General features: G+C 42.2%; 1 protein-coding gene across 1 annotated transcript in view; it reads right to left on the reverse strand.

Annotated features, from left to right (window-relative positions):
• LOC126335458 (protein winged eye) overlaps positions 1-15,611 on the reverse strand; it is a 382,243-nt gene extending 366,632 nt beyond the window's left edge. Inside the window, exon 1 of the mRNA XM_049998751.1 lies at positions 15,561-15,611. The gene's annotated coding sequence lies outside the window, so the exon portion shown is untranslated. The remainder of the gene's footprint in view (positions 1-15,560) is intronic.
• Between the last annotated feature and the right edge of the window lie 537 nt (positions 15,612-16,148).

Here is a 16,148-nt window from a genome sequence, read left to right on the forward strand (position 1 = left end):
TCGGGACCTTACGTTGGGCAAGAGATTCGCGATAAATGCAAGCTAAGTAAGGAGCCAGTGCAGTAGAGTACTCTGTGTAAAACCGAATTGGAAACCCATCAGGACCTGGCGATTTATTTATTTTCAACCCATTCAGCTGCTTCACAACCCCAGGGGTGTCTACCACTATGTCCTCCATACGGTAATCTGTACGAGACTCAAACGGCGGTATGTTTGTACGATCCTCCCGCGTGAAAGATTTCTAAAATGCTAAATTTAAAATTTCAGCTTTCGTTTTGCTGTAATTATGCTCTTGTCTTTGTATGGTAAATGAGGTTTTTGATAAGTTTTGAAAGAGAAATACGTGTTCTTTGCTATTGGTTCTTAGAACGTGTTCATCTAGCAATTATATAAGTATTTCGTTTGCACTACAAGAGGGGAAACGAAAGTTTAAAAATGTGTGTGTAAATGTCTCGTAATTTTTCATGGAAATTATTGCTGTCACCGGCCTCATCGTGTGCCGCCAACACAGGCTGTGCGAGACCCATGAAAATCTGGTGGCTTTCAAGATGTATTGCTTTCAGAGGGCACTCTTTGCTACGCCGTCAGTTTCGTGTTGCGGAGAGAGCGACCCAAGTTTCGTCCGTCTGCTCGCGCTAAGTGTTCCATCGCATGTCTCGCAATCATTTGTCACCCTGTCGCAAGTCATTTGTGAGCAAATGACCCAACTTCCGGGGATGCTCGCGGCTAGTTCCCGCCTAGAAAATTCCGACCTTCCGCATCAGGCAGCCGCGCTGCCCGTCACACGGTAATTACCCGTAATAACTGAGCCCGGCTCTCCGGCAAACTTGAGCGGATCGAAGCAGAGACAAAGGCGTCCTGGCGCAGGAGGTGTTATTAGAGAGTTTGGTATTAAATGAAGCGATACAATAGGAACATCGGGTGAAGTTTAGCGCCATCTTTAGGTCTGCTGGCGATAAGAACTACGAGCAGCTGGCCAGGTCGCTGGATGCTAATTTAGGCCACCAGGTAACCGCTTAGTTGCCTTGTCCGCACGCGTGGACCCCAAACGAACACCTAGTGCAACATTACAGGATGAAGTGCGTCTGATACTTTTCGTTATTGTCATATTGTAGTCAGTGTGTGTATCAGAGACAGATAAGAAACAAAAAATTGTTGATCCATTAGCCTCCTATCAGTAACGTACAACACATTCATTAGAATTATCACCAACAGCAAGAAAAAAAATTAGATTTTAATCAAACAAAAGATTATGCAGAATGTAATAGCTTATACGACACAACAAACAATTTACTAGCCGTGGGCTAAAATGGAAAAAGGAATTAGGGGAATGTCTGGGGTTAACAGGCTTTAGGAAAGTTCTGAACTCAGTTCCAACAACAAAAGTCTTTCGGGAACTGGCCGTAGGCTCACCCTACGTTGGTCTGTTGACGAATGTATACATTGCATCGCTCCTACACCTTCAGAATAGTATAACATTCATCCTTATCCGTGGGTGAGTGGTCAGAACAGCTTACTGTAATGTGGAGAACCGCGGTTCGATTCTCGGTACTACCATGAATTTTCCCTAGATGGAAGATCTCGAACGGGGTGCGCTCAGCCTCCTGATGCCATCTGAGGAACCACTTGACCGAGTAGTAGCGCCTCCAGGTGACGAAAACTGACAACGACAGGGAGAGCGATGTGCTGAACCTTCGACTCTCCATACGGCATAGATGACGCCATTGGCGGAGGATGACGCGGTGGTCGGTCGGTTCCGATGCACCTGCCTGTGCCTGTGGAGGGTGTTCAAGGGTTTAAGTGCGAAATTCAGAACTAAAAGAAGACTCAGGCAAGAAAATACTATATCACCAAACTACAATTTAGTAATTGAAGAGGAAATTTTTTGACCTTTAAGATCGAAAATGTAGAGGCAATACGTGTCAGTGGAAGATATCTGAACTACCCTCGTTCGTTTTGGTAATGACGTTGTACTGTTTCCCTCCATGGCATACAAATTCAAAAACAAGTCGAAGAACGGAAAAAAAGTGAAGTTGAAAATGGGTCTGTAGATCAGTTGTGATAAGACTAAAATGATGTGTGATCATCACTTCGAAAATAAATTAGTGCAAATGAACAATGAAGTCATAGAATTACTAGATGAGTTATTGTATTAAGTGCAATTGAAGGCAACGAGTGTGTGGCAATCGTATGAAAAAAAATGGTTCAAATGGCTCTGAGCACTATGGGACTTAACATCTATGGTCATCAGTCCCATAGAACTTAGAACTACTTAAACCTAACTAACCTAAGGACATCACACAACACCCAGTCATCACGAGTCAGAGAAAATCCCTCACCCCGCCGGGAATCGAACCCAGGGACACGGGCGCGTGAAGCGAGAACGCTACCGCACGACCACGAGCTGCGCACAAATCGTATGAGACGATTTCGATAAACTAAACAGATTCTTCACAGCTAAACTTACAATGAGGGTGACACGATAAATTTACGGCAAGCGAGTATCCCTCTTTTGAGACATAGACTTTTAGTATGAAAACCATTCGAAAAAAGAGTTTCTTATTGGGAAATGGACAAATGTATGTAGGGAATTAATAGGAGCGGTAGAAAAACAAACTGGGAACAAAATTATGTAGTACATGTGATTATGACCACAATAAAACGGAAATGGAGCTGGATGGGGCAAATGGACAGTAGATCCTTGCTGGATTCCAAGAAAAAGGGGAAGACCAAGACACGACCTAATGGAAAGTGGGTAGGTGAGGTACGGAAACATCCTCGAGTGCAGCTGAAGACAGCAATGTGCTGTATAGTCTTACAGAAGGCCTTTCTCTATCAGTAGATCTAAAATGGGTGCTGCTAATGCTATTTGTGAATCGACGTTTTCTGAAACCAACGTGATTATCATATTCACTAGTAAGTTACACAGGTATGTGTGCGGCTGGTCCCGGCGGAGGTTCGAGTCCTCCCTCGGGCATGGGAGTGTGTGTTTGTCCTTAGGATAATTTAGGTCAAGTAGTGTGTAAGCTTAGGGACTGACGACCTTAGCAGTTAAGTCCCATAAGATATTACACACATTTGAACATTTGAACAGGTATGTAAACAATACCTGAATTTTACTCTAAAATTTAGATCGTATCGTCTTTTCTAGTGCTCCATCTGGATGGGTGAATCGCTGTTCTAGTCGGTAGGGACGGTAATTTACCTTGGATAGAAATGTGCGCTGTGCTGGTTTGCCTGTATTCGTAAACAGCCATTTTTGTTGTTACTGTTTTGTTGCATCTCTACATAATTTTCATTTATGTAACAGTAAGTGATTTTGTATCATTCCTTATTAAATTTGCAATACAGTAGAGCTAAGAACAGTTTACGTTGGGGAGCCCTTCCCTCCAAAAAACATGTTCACTCATTGAGGATGCAGCAGCCATTCGGCAAGTACTGTGAACGGAATGCGTCTACTGTGATATGTTTTGGAGTAGTTTAGAAGAAATTTGAAAAATAAAACGAAACAAAATGAGCCACTGTGTTATTCGAGTCACATTCAAACAGACCAGGAGTGGCTATCACTCATGTAGGGCATTCTAGATCCATTCTTGCCAGTGTGCTAGGACAGTCATTTGAATTCTTCCGTAAACAGAATACGGGCCACTTGCGTTTGCCTTGTACTGAAGGACAAAATTAATGCAGGTGACGGTGCTGCTGTGGTGAGGCTCGTCTTTTGGTAATTTGGTGTGAGCGACGCAGCCCCTGGCCCGGCGTCCTCTTCCCAGATGCTGACTCATAAAAGCAGCAACCCTCGTCCGGCCCTTCCTCTCATAAAAGCCCTACCTCCCGTCCCCTCCCCCACGCTGTCTTAGCTCGAAGGGAGGGAATTGACAAAAAATTCCTCTAACCGGAGTTTACGGTCGGCGGCGGAACTTCTTGGACCACCTGCGCATACCATCGTTTATAGCTCTTTCACCCCTTCGCTAAGTTAGACTCTGATCCCAGTGCCATCTACAACACACCGTCGGCACTAACGATCATTCTTTGTTGTGGAAAATATCCGTCCAAGGTCATTCACATAATCTTCTCATTCCACTCTGATACCTTGAACGATCAAGCAAGTGAAATACGCGTAACTCGATTAAAAAATATTGCCAAAGATGTTATAGCAGGCATTAACAGCATCCAGATGTGTGCAAGTCATTTAACAGCAAAGCTTTCAGAAGTTCTCATCATAAAATCGGGAGTGAACTCACATTTTGGTTGTGTGAATACGACGATATTCCGGGAGTAAATTGCAATGTGCTGAAGAGAAAGCACGAACGGTGTTAAGATTTACTGTTCTTGCTGGTATGTGCTTTACGTTGCTTTTCTACACAACTGTCTTCAACGTTGACGTACTTATCTTTATTTATCCTGACAAGATTAGAGTAATCGTGTCCTCTATTAACCTAACCAGACATTCTATATGTGTTACATTATGCTTCATAACGTCACACATATCATAATACTGCACATCGTTGGATCTATTGTCAAATGTGTGGTATTTTAAAAAGTTATAAGACATGGCTGTACAGTAGAGAGCTACTACTTTTAAATGGCGTCTTTTTAAATGGCGATTAAGTGGATGACACACACATGTACTAAACAGAGTCAACGACTCCAGACTACGTATAGGTAATATGTGGTTGTACGTACAATACCTTCTGAAGAAGATAGTTTTAAAATCATCGAAAGCAAGATCAAGGTTTAATAAACCTGTATGTTGCAACTGGTTGGCCGTTATTTCCATTCCATTGAGGACGTATTTACTATTGGAGACAACTGTTAGAAATAACTCAACTCAAATAGTGGAAAACAATGGTATATATAGCAGAAAAGCAGAGTTTATATTAATTTATGTAAAGTAGAAAAACGAAAATAGTTAGCCGACAGATTTAAACTGAAGGTGCATTTAGCAATGGGGTTGAGAGAAGGAGTTTGAAACAGCGAATAAAGAAGAATCAGATATAACACAAGTAAGGAAAGGGCGTGACTGAATGAGAAAAACGAAAACAGAAAGAAGCATAACTGGGAGACGATGGAAGCATTTCCTTTATTTCCAGAATGAGATTTTCACTCTGCAGCAGAGTGTGCGCTAATATGAAACTTCCTGGCGGATTAAAACTGTGTGCCCGACCGAGACTCGAACTCGGGACCTTTGCCTTTCGCGGGCAAGTTCTCCTTTCTTTCAGGATTGCTAGTTCGCAGGAGAGCTTCTGTAAAGTTTGGAAGATAGGAGACGAGGTACTGGCAGAAGTAAAGCTGTGAGTACCGGGCGTGAGTCGTGCTTCGGTAGCTCAGTTGGAGTGCTTTCCACGACCCGCCTCGCAGCTGGAATGTGTTAAGCCAAGAGAGAAGAACGTTTCCTGTTTGAACCAATGAACATTTCTGAACAATTGAACAGAACACATCAATTTCGAGAAGACGTGACTCAACATATTACCAGCGGGGCGCAGAAGGCCTCTGATCAATGACACAACAAAACTAAACAAAAACAAAAAAATAATAACATAACAACAATAAAAATAGAAATAAAATTCAGAAAAAGAAGATTTTGTTTTGTTTGTAAGGATAGCCCTAACCTTGATTTCCTATATTTACCCTGGTAGATAGGCAGCTCTCTGGGGTAGGTTTAGTCAGGAGCCAACGCCTGAAGTGGAACAGATTTTTTTTCTTTTTTTAGGATGAAAAGTGGCGGTGGCACTTGGTCCTTTTTTTAGTTCCATTTTATAAAAGGGTTAACTAATGTAAAAAAAAGTAAAAAAAAGACTAAAAAATAAAATAAAAAAAAAGTTGGTAGAGCACTTGCCCAAGAAAGGCAAAGGGCCCGAGTTCGAGTCTCGTCGGGCACACAGTTTTAATCTGCCAGAAAGTTTCATTTCCTTTATTGACAGAGATAAATTGCCTGTATGCGTCAATCTTTTGGGTAAAGTTAGGAGGCTGGCAAAAGACAGTGCTTCAGCTTTTTCGTATGTGCAACAGGGCGTTGAAATGTGCGCGAAATGCAGGGTAGCTTGGCCCATAAGTGGACTGCACCAACAGAAGCATTTTGCGAAGTTAATTTTTTATTTTTTTTATGGATTGGCACAGCTAGGAAGTATATAAGTGAGCTTTGTGTTGCGATTATGATAAGACGTACTTAATGTATGACGTAATGTGCTGGTGAGCTTGCACACTGACCGTAGATAGCGAATGGTTGTTACATTTGTCTGCGCGCATCCATGCTAACTAGGGGTATAAAGTAATGACATGGTCAAAGAGACGTGTGTTACAGATGTAACAGATGCAATACACAATTTATGGTTTGTTTTAACTTATAGGCTCTACATCTACATGTGCATAGAAACTCCGGAAGTCACCGCACGATGCATGGCGGAGGGTACCACGCACCACTCTAACACGTACCACTACCAGTCACTTCTTTTACTGTTCCGCTCGTACATAGAGCGAGCGAAAAACGACGTCCGAAAAGACTCCGGACGAGCCCTAATTCCTCGCATTTTATCCTCGTGGTCCTTACGTGAAATGTTCGTTGACTGCAGTAGAATCGTTCTGCAGTCGGTCTCAAATACCGGTTCTCCTAATTTCTGTAATAGTGCCCCGTGAAATGAGCGATGTCTTCCCTAAACGGATTGCGACTGGAGACCACGAACCATCTGCGAAACACGAATACTTGGCATGTTGATCGAACCTATCTGTAACATATCTTTGGCACAGAAAGGGGTAAATTATGCTGCCACAAAAGTCTTTGGTCACCTACCAAACAGCATCAAAAGCCTGACAGATAGTCAACCAACATTTAAAAATAAATTAAAAGAATTTCTAGATGACAACTCCTTCTACTCACTGGCTGTTTTTTTTTAATATAAATTAAGGGAGGAAAAAAAAAACCTAGCTTAAACATTACTGTCATGCAATATTTTGTGTAATGCAATATCTTGTACAGACATCTTTTATTAACCTGACACGTTCCACATCATTACGAAGTGTCGTATTCATGATCTATGGAACAAGTATTAATATAATCTAATCTATCTGGCAGCACATCTCTAAACAGCCTCGCTGTCTTCCTTTTCGGCGGACCAGCTGTAGTAACTGCTCCTTTTAGGAACTTTCTGCCTATGGTGACAACATTTGCATGCAAACTAGTTGTCTCGTGAAATGTACATTCATTCCAAGCGACGCGTCGCGTCTTTTGAGCAGTCTTTCTGTTACGTCTGATAGTCACGCACTTCGGTCCTCTTTGTGAAATTCTCACACCCCACGGTGATGAACATTCGCTCCCATCCAGTTACTTCTGACCACTAGCAGCGTCGTCCCCGTAAACCTCACAGATTTCTGAGAATGTCTATTGGTGTCATATTTCTCGCATTCTAAAAATAAGTTTTGAGACATAAAACAAGAATGAAACCGCATAGATTTGTTCATATTTGAAAATGTGTATACAAAATTAAATTCAAATGTTGTGTCTTAACAATCAAGTGAATAGTTCATTACATGATGTAAACAGAAAATATAAGGTGCACTGTATTGTCAGAGTTCTTTAGAAGAGCGTTGTTTATAGATGACTTATCCTTTTTATAATTCAATACTTCTTTTTGGGAATTCACCGTTCCGAGAGCCGATCATTGCACCACCGAAATGCACGTTTTCGACTTCATACAATCTCGATTTATGTTTGATTTCCTCATCTCCACTACTCAGGAAGACCATCCACAATGTAAATTGAAGACAGTTCGTTCCCAATAGGTATTTATTGTTAGAAACATTTTACTCCTGTTATTAGCGGAGGAAAGCACAAATCTTGTCTCTCATGCCAATCTTATACCTGTTCTGATCTGTGCTCTAGTGAGTAAAACTATAATATAGCTAAAGATTTACTTTACCTACTCATGGAATCATAATATAAGCTGTGGTTTGATCTTTCCGGAGGTTTCTTAGGGAGATAGAACGCCATTTTTAGGATAATGTGATGAAAACTATGTGGCACTGATGTTAAGGAATGCACAAAAATGGAATATTACGGAACTTGTACCGGAACTCTGGACAAGAAAGGAAACACGATTCGAAACTAATCCTGCTCATTAAACTATTTTCTACTTAAGAGATATCAGTAACACGTAAGTCAGCATCTTCTCCTTGGTCGTGTGGTTGAAAAACGCACGTTTCGAATACTTGTCCAGTGTTTTACGCGCTGCGCCTCGTCGCTATATCGTATTATTGGCCTTCATGGTTTTAGGCCGATGGTTAAAGCTAGTTTTCTTCGTGAACCTTATTGTTTTGTAGTCTGTAGATGCGTCTAAATGAATTTTCAGAAACGATTCAGAAATTCTAAAATTTTGTTCTTGACAGTCACATTGGTTTTCATTTGATGACGAAACGCACAAAAAGTTTATCGATACTAGACCAAAGGTTACAGGCTACTTACCACCGGACGCATATCATCGTCTTTGATGTCACTTGTTTCAGCTACACGTGTGGTTCGCTCTCCCAGTGTCCGTTGGTCTTTTAAAGGAAGCTTCATCAACTGAGTAATGTACACCGACAGTTTTACGATTATTATATGTGAGTTGTTAACATTCATACTGGAACCGTTGCTGCGGTGCTGTCATACTGCCTTCCTAGCCAGAGGAATCAACTAATTCTGTAAGTGACAAGAACTTCGTATTCCGTCTCTGTTTACTTTCCTTTCTGCAAACAATCTGCTGATTCGTGAAGCTTTTCTTTCAGATAATGATGTGGGCAAATAGTATTGATACCAGAATTATGAAAAGTACTGAATGAACGTCATAAATGTAAATATTTCGTGGAAATACAATAATATTTAACATACATTTGATAATACTTCACATTACACAACTGTGAAATTTTTGTACAGCAGGAACTAGAAAAATTAGCGATAGTGTATGCTCGAAAGTAACCTACAGAATATCAGTCAAAGGCCTTATAGATTTTCCTCGTCGAGATACAAGGTGCAATAGAGAATTTGGCGTTGCTATCTCCGCGCACTGTCTTGAAAGCAGAGTACATATTAGGAACTAAGAATGCTTTCTGCAATAGTTGTGTCCGACTCGTCGGGTTCAGAAGCTATGTATTAACATTATCTGTAATAAATTTTAAGTTGAGAGTATTGTGAAGCCCGAAGAAGTTCCGAAAATAATTTAAGTTCCGTCTGAATGCTTCATAGGTAGCACAAACTTTTTCGGTGCAGGGAAGTTTCAAAAAAGAAGCAACATATTGTACAGGGATCGAGTACGACTTAATCGAATCGTTGTCATTACTCCACCAGCTTCGAGTGCCCAATGGAGCGAGAGGATACGGTTACTAAATGAATAGACTCGTTTCGCAAGGACCAGGGTTCAGGTACTCTGCACTTATCATTTATGGCCTTGTGGTTCCTTCAAATAACTTAAGGCAAATGCCAGGACTGTTTCTTCACCAAATCCCTAGCTAGTCTCTTTCCACTTGTTTCCAATACAACATCTTCGATAACGTACATGCAATCGCAGAAATTGATGACTTGGTACACAAAAGGAGAAAAGGAGAAAAGAATCAACATCTCTACTGCGTGGTGGCGATGGTAATGTTACCGACAGCGCCACTGGAACGGAAATATTAAGCAGCATTTTCGGAAATTCCTTCACCAAAGAAAAGGCAGTAAATCTTCGAAAATTCGAATCAAGAACAGCTGCCAACATGAGTAATTTGAAAGTAGGTCCCTTAAATTTAGAACGGCATACCATAAGTATAGCGAAGCAACTAAAATCAGTTATTAAAGGCATTTCTCCCGGTCCGTACTCGCTGCTACTCAGGTTCTTTACGGAGTATGCTGTTGCATATTTAGCTTGATATGAAACTGCTCGCTAGATCAAAGATTCGTACCGAAAAACTAGAAAGACACACTAGCGCACAAGAAAGAAAATAGAAGTAATTTGCTGAATTATAGATCCCTATCACTAACATCAATTTGCAGGAGGATTTTTTAGCATATATCGTGTTCGAACAATGTGAATTACCTCGAAGAGACCTACTTATTGACAAAAAGCCAACACGGATTCAGGAAATATCGCTCTTGTGAAACACAATCAGCACTTTATTCTCATGAACAAATGGATGCTATCGACAGGGGGTGTCAAATTGATTGCACATTTTTGAATTTCTAGAAAGCTTCTGACGCTGTTACAAACGGCTACTAATCAAATTGTATGCCTGTGGAGTATCTTCCAGCTGTGCGGCTGGGTTCGTAGTAACTGACATCGAGTAGAACAGAAGTAATATCTGGATATCTGACGTTTCCCATGGAAGTGTTAAAGGCTCTCTCCTTTTCCTGATCTATATAAACGATTTAAGAGACAATCTGAGTGGCCATCTTAGACTGGTTGCATATGATGCTGTCGTCACAAGTTCAAATCGGATTGCAAAATGGTTTAATCTAATTCAGCTAAATATTTGAAGTGGAACCAACACACAGAAAACGTAGAGAAGGCGAAACAAAGACTGCTTCATATTGGCAGAACACTTAGAAGATGTAACGTATTTATAAAGAGACTGGCTACATTACGCTTGCGCGTCCTCTTATGAGTTAGTGGTGCCCAGTATGGATATTTACCATAAAGCATTGATAAAGAGCACAGAAAAATGTCAGAGAAAAGCAGCACGTTTTTATCGCGAATTAGGAGAGAGAGTGTCACGAACATAATATGCGACCTGGAGCGGTAATTATTAAAACAACTACATTTTGCGTTGCGACGATATCTTTTAAAGAAATTTCAATCACCAAATTTCTCTTTCGAATGCCAAAATATTTTGTTGGCACCCAGCTACATATGGAGAAATAAATGACCACCGTAGTAAAACAAACGAGAGCCTGCACTGAAAAATTTGTGTGTTCATTTTTCCCGTTGTTTTAGAGTTGTACGGCAGAGAGATAGTCTTAACGTATTTCTGTGAACCCTCTTCTAAACACTTTAGTGTGAATTGCAGAGTAAACGCGTAGAAGTAGAACAAGAACTGAGATCATAAGGTTTAGTGGCTCATGTAGAGCCAACGAAACTGGCAGATATTATGCACTAGTGATTTTTTTTTTCGAGAGAAGGAAAAGTAATGTAATGATCTTAAAAAGGTAACACGACATGATATTGCGTCCTTAGCCCACAAACGATCAACTACCGAAATGCCATAGCCGTCAAATACCCCGTCTGGACCAGCCTGATGTGGAACGACCAGATGCTAGTTTCTCTGAAAGATGGAAGTCGCCTACGTGAGTCACGTCTTGCTGATTTGGAGTCAGAGTAATGGAAGAGCTGCAGGAGATTCAGAGAACAGGTTCGTCGCGTGATTGTTTACTCAGCCCAAGAGCGTCAGGTAAATTCGAAACAGTGGGAAGCGCTGCGAGAGAGATATTGTGTACGACGTAATGAAGTCTCTTATGATTCCAAGAATGAGTATCCGAAGAAGAATAAGAAAAACATATTTCCTTCCTGGCAAAGACTACGAGAATAAAATTTGAGAGATTTCGTGATATCGTACAAGCAGCCGAGCTCCCGCACAGGATCCGGGAATGGAACCATAAAGGGAAAATGTTGTTAGCAAATTGCGTACCGTCACTCGGTAAGGAAGATTGCTGGCTACAAATGTAAAATTGCTGCACCATAAGAGATATTCGTAGTTCCGTGTGTGGCATCTATAATTAGCCATGACACTTGCTTAGGCTATAAGATTCACTTACGACTTTACTATCCTCAGTGAAAGTGGAGAAGAAGTACAGGATTTTCTGAGTGTAATGAATGTTCTATTGAGTACAGAATGCGCGGTCTCTCCGCGATATTTTCAGAAATTTTATAAATTATATAACTCAGTACATATCTCGAAATATCTCTTCTTATCTTACCGATTCCTAAACTTTAATATACGATGATTATCAATGCAAAGTAGTTTCAAGCCCTATTATTCCTTGGAGCGTCCATTGACTCCATGGAATAGCTCCTCTGCTATCTATGTTTTCTCTTATGAAAAGAATGAAGGAGATCTTGGCGATTAGGCGTGAAAGAACGAAGATGTATATGTATGTATTGTTGAGCTAGTCACCATCTTGATGAGATTCTGTATGAGAAGGAATTTAATACATGAACTACACTAAAGTAAGTGTGTTCGCGTATTATTTAACTGATTATTATTATTGACAGTGTCTGCTTAGGAAGCTGTGTTGCACGGGATCAGTGGGGAACGTCTGATTTACACTGGACGAACCTGCCGTTTTGTATGCTCAAGATATCCAGCTTATTACTTTCAATAAATAGGCTAACACGGTCTTACCAGCAGATCTCCGGTCTTCCCCATGTGATCACCGAAAGTGAATAATTATTACAAATGTTTTCAGGAGATCGATTGACAATTTTCGTCGCACCGCGACGAATTTGGAATTAAAGGTAAGCTCAATTTAATCAGGATAGAACAGTATTGAACTGTGTGAATGTGATAAGCCTGCTTTGTGAATGAAAATTCCCTTAATATACGCATGTTTTTTTACTATCCTGATCAGTGAAGCTAAATCAGGCCGGTGTGAGAGCGGTTTTAAATTTTTGATCCCACAAAAAATATTAAACTAGTATCAAACATAGACCTTACTTTGAGGAACAAAGAGAATCGAAACATTTGAATTGTGATGTTACAGAAGAATGTTGAAAATTAAGTGTACTGGTATGGTAAAATATGAGGAGAATCCGCATATCCGCAGGAAAGGAATATATCGAAAACACTGACAAGATATAGATTCAAATGGTTCAAATGGCTCTGAGCACTATGGGACTTTAACTTCTGAGGTCATCAGCCCCCTAGAACATAGAACTACTTAAACGTAACTAACCTAAGGACATCACACACACCCATGCCCGAGGCAGAATTCGATCCTGCGACCGTAGCGGTCGCGCGGTTCCAAACTGTAACGCCTAGAACCGCTCGGCCACCCCGGCTGGCCAAGAAGAAGCGACGGGATGATAGGACATCTGTTAAGACATCAGGAATAACTTCCATGGTACTAGAGGGAGCTGTGGAGTGTATAATACCGTAGAGAGAGAGAGAGAGAGAGAGAGAGAGAGAGAGAGAGAGAGAGATGGAATATATCCAGCAAATGACTAAGAACATATCCAGCAAGTCCCCTCCACAACCCCTTGAAGCATGTAAAAGCAATTGTAAAACATCCCATATAAACGACGAAGACTCGTGTGTTATTAATAAAATCGAATATTTAAACGTGGTTGACAGGAAGACAGTGCATTCTGAAAAGGAAAGCTTTTGCACTGACGCACTTTATACTGAGCTGTCACTCGAAAATGCCATAAACGGACGAAAAGGCATTGATGAATAACAGTCCAGCCAGAATATGCTGTCATTTCTATAACACTACATGACTGTAGACGCAAGTAAATGAAAAACAGTTTTTGTGCCTCATTTCTTGACCTAATTCGCCTTATTTGACTCGATTACATTCAGTTGCCGCTGAACCGAATCGAAATATGAAATGTGGAGTGCAAGTCTCAGCCTACTTTCGTCGTCAGCAAACTAGAAGGTGTACATCCAAAGTGTTTTGTAACTCTAATCGGCCCTGTTCACTGCGGAAATCTCGTCTATGTTGTCAGTTAACTTGTTGGCTCTCTATTCGATGATATAACTTAGTTTCTTCCCTGTATTTGCGTTATTTAACCATTTCTTTGAAATGCAGCTGGCCGGGCCAAATAAAATGATAGTTTACAGGCTATGTTACTTTCTTCCTGTGAGAGTTCACATCCACACTCCATCACTGCCGCAGCGGGGAGAACCCCGAGCGGCATGCGTCTGGCCCTCTACCACTTCCGCCGATTCCGCCACATTACCGTCGTACCAAGTAGTCTTTCCAAAATAACAACAATATCCACGACTTTCTCACGTTCGGGGATTATAAGATTATTACTCAAACGAGAAATTTCGCTGTTCGTAAGGAAATGCCGTTACTTTGTTTTACTGAAGTGGAAAAGTTCTGCAAGACATGTGGCGCAAGGATACGATATCTTAATTCTCTAGGTCCTAGGGTGTCGACTGCCACATACAAAATGGCTCTGGGCACTATGGGACTTAACAGCTGAGATCATCAGTCCCCTAGAACTTAGAACTACTTAAACCTAACTAACCTACGGACATCACACACATCCATGCTCGAGGCAGGATTCGAACCTGCTACCGTAGCATTCGCGCGGCTCCGGACTGGAGCGCCTAGAACCGCTCGGCCGGCCTGCCACATACATCTTTGTTATTGTAATGTTATAGTGTCCTGCTCAGCAGTCTTAGTTCCGCTGCCAGCCGCTGTGGCCGAGCGATTCTAGACGCTTCAATCTGGATCCGCGCTGCTGCTGCGGTCCCGGGTTCGAATCGTGCCTCGGGCATGGATGTTTGTGATGTTCTTAGGTTATGTTGTGTACATAGTTCCACGTAGTCAGCGCGTACACAACGTTCCCACTAGAGGGCGCCCCGCTAAGCACAACAGTGCAGGCGCAGCGCTCGTCCGTCTCCGCACTATGAGATGGCGCTGCCTTAGAGACGGACCAAATTCTGCTTCCGCCGATCCGCGTATTAATATGCAACGCAGCCAATGAGATTGCTCCTAACGTAGAACCTGTTCTCCTCGCGGATCACACTCGCGCAGTGATACCTGAACGCGCGAGGTATTATAACGAGTGTACAGACCTCCGATTAGTCAGTCTGCATTTTTCTGCATTAGTCTGTACCAGTCTATAGTCAAGTTTCAGTCTGCGCCCAATAACATTATCATATTACTGTGGATAGCCATGAAGAGAAATGTATAGACACTTTGTCAAGTATCAGAGATATGTGAGGATAAGATTAACGTACAAGACCAAAGGAACTTCAGACTGTCGATTGTAAATAGCATCCAGAATCAAGTTAAGTAAGGTTTATGATTGTTATTATTTTAATAAATGTGTGTGAAAATTAATCAAGTTCTGTTTAAAGTTGGTCACCGTCTATCTGTTACTCTAAGCGTGCAAGTGGTCGGTTGACCTAATAGCACAAGATAAACAAGCCACGATAAGACCACGAGACATATTGCTGACACTGAGCGACAAATCAAATAATCTCATGGTGTGTGTACCAAAGGTCTTACAGTACGCACACCACAGGATAGTTAGGTTTAAGTAGTTCTAAGTCTAGGGGACTGATGACCTCACATGTCAAGTCCCATAGTGTTTAGAGCCATTTGAACTTTGAACCATTAGTTCCGCTCTCTCTCTCTCTCTCTCTCTCTCTCTCTCTCTCTCTCTCTCTGTCTCTCTCTCTCCCCCCTCTCCCCCTCCCCCCCCCTCCCCCGTCACTCACTTGACCCCCCTCCCCCTTCTCTCTCAATGTCCTCTCCACCTCAGTCTCTCTTTTTCCCTCTCTAACAATTTGTTGTCCAGTGGCTGCTACGTTATGTTAAGGGTGACCTGATCCGAAATGCAGAAACACCGCAGGATGGGATGTGGCGAGGTCTGCGTTTGCGTTACCTTGTGTGCAGGAGGCCGCTGGCGTGACGGGTATGCGGTGGCGGCGCTCAGAAATTCCTCGGCGACTGCCCGAGAGGCGGCTAGCTAGGTAGGAGCCGGGCCGGCTGGTGTGGGAGGTGGGAGGGACTCGCGTTTCGCTGAGCCCGGCTGCTCGGCTCCGCTCCTCTTCTGCAGACGCTGCGACGCGCTGCCCTGTGTGTGCCGCCGCCTGCCACGCTGCGACTCCACCCGGGGCAACAAAACACGCGCGCCCGAGACGCTTCGTCCCGCCGGGGTTTCGCGTCTCTTTGCGTAGACCGTAGTACAAGTGCATTCTTTCTGCTCCGAACAACGTCCCAGGATATACAACGCGGTTCAGAAATAGTATTTCGAACTTAAACCCAGATAACCCTGACGTCCTTCTGGAAGGACGGCGTCACTCACTGTTGAAATTATTTATTTTTGCAAATAACGCATTGTTGCAACGCACTGTGACGCATTGTTATATGAAGTGGGCAGAGTCAGTTGCGCGCTGCGACTGTCAGTTTGACGCTGTCACTCATAGTGTGTGAGAATCTGTGTCTTGAAAATAGGGCCGACTTTACCATG

Source organism: Schistocerca gregaria, chromosome 2 (assembly GCF_023897955.1).
Source record: "Schistocerca gregaria isolate iqSchGreg1 chromosome 2, iqSchGreg1.2, whole genome shotgun sequence".
NCBI classification, from domain to species: domain Eukaryota; kingdom Metazoa; phylum Arthropoda; class Insecta; order Orthoptera; family Acrididae; genus Schistocerca; species Schistocerca gregaria.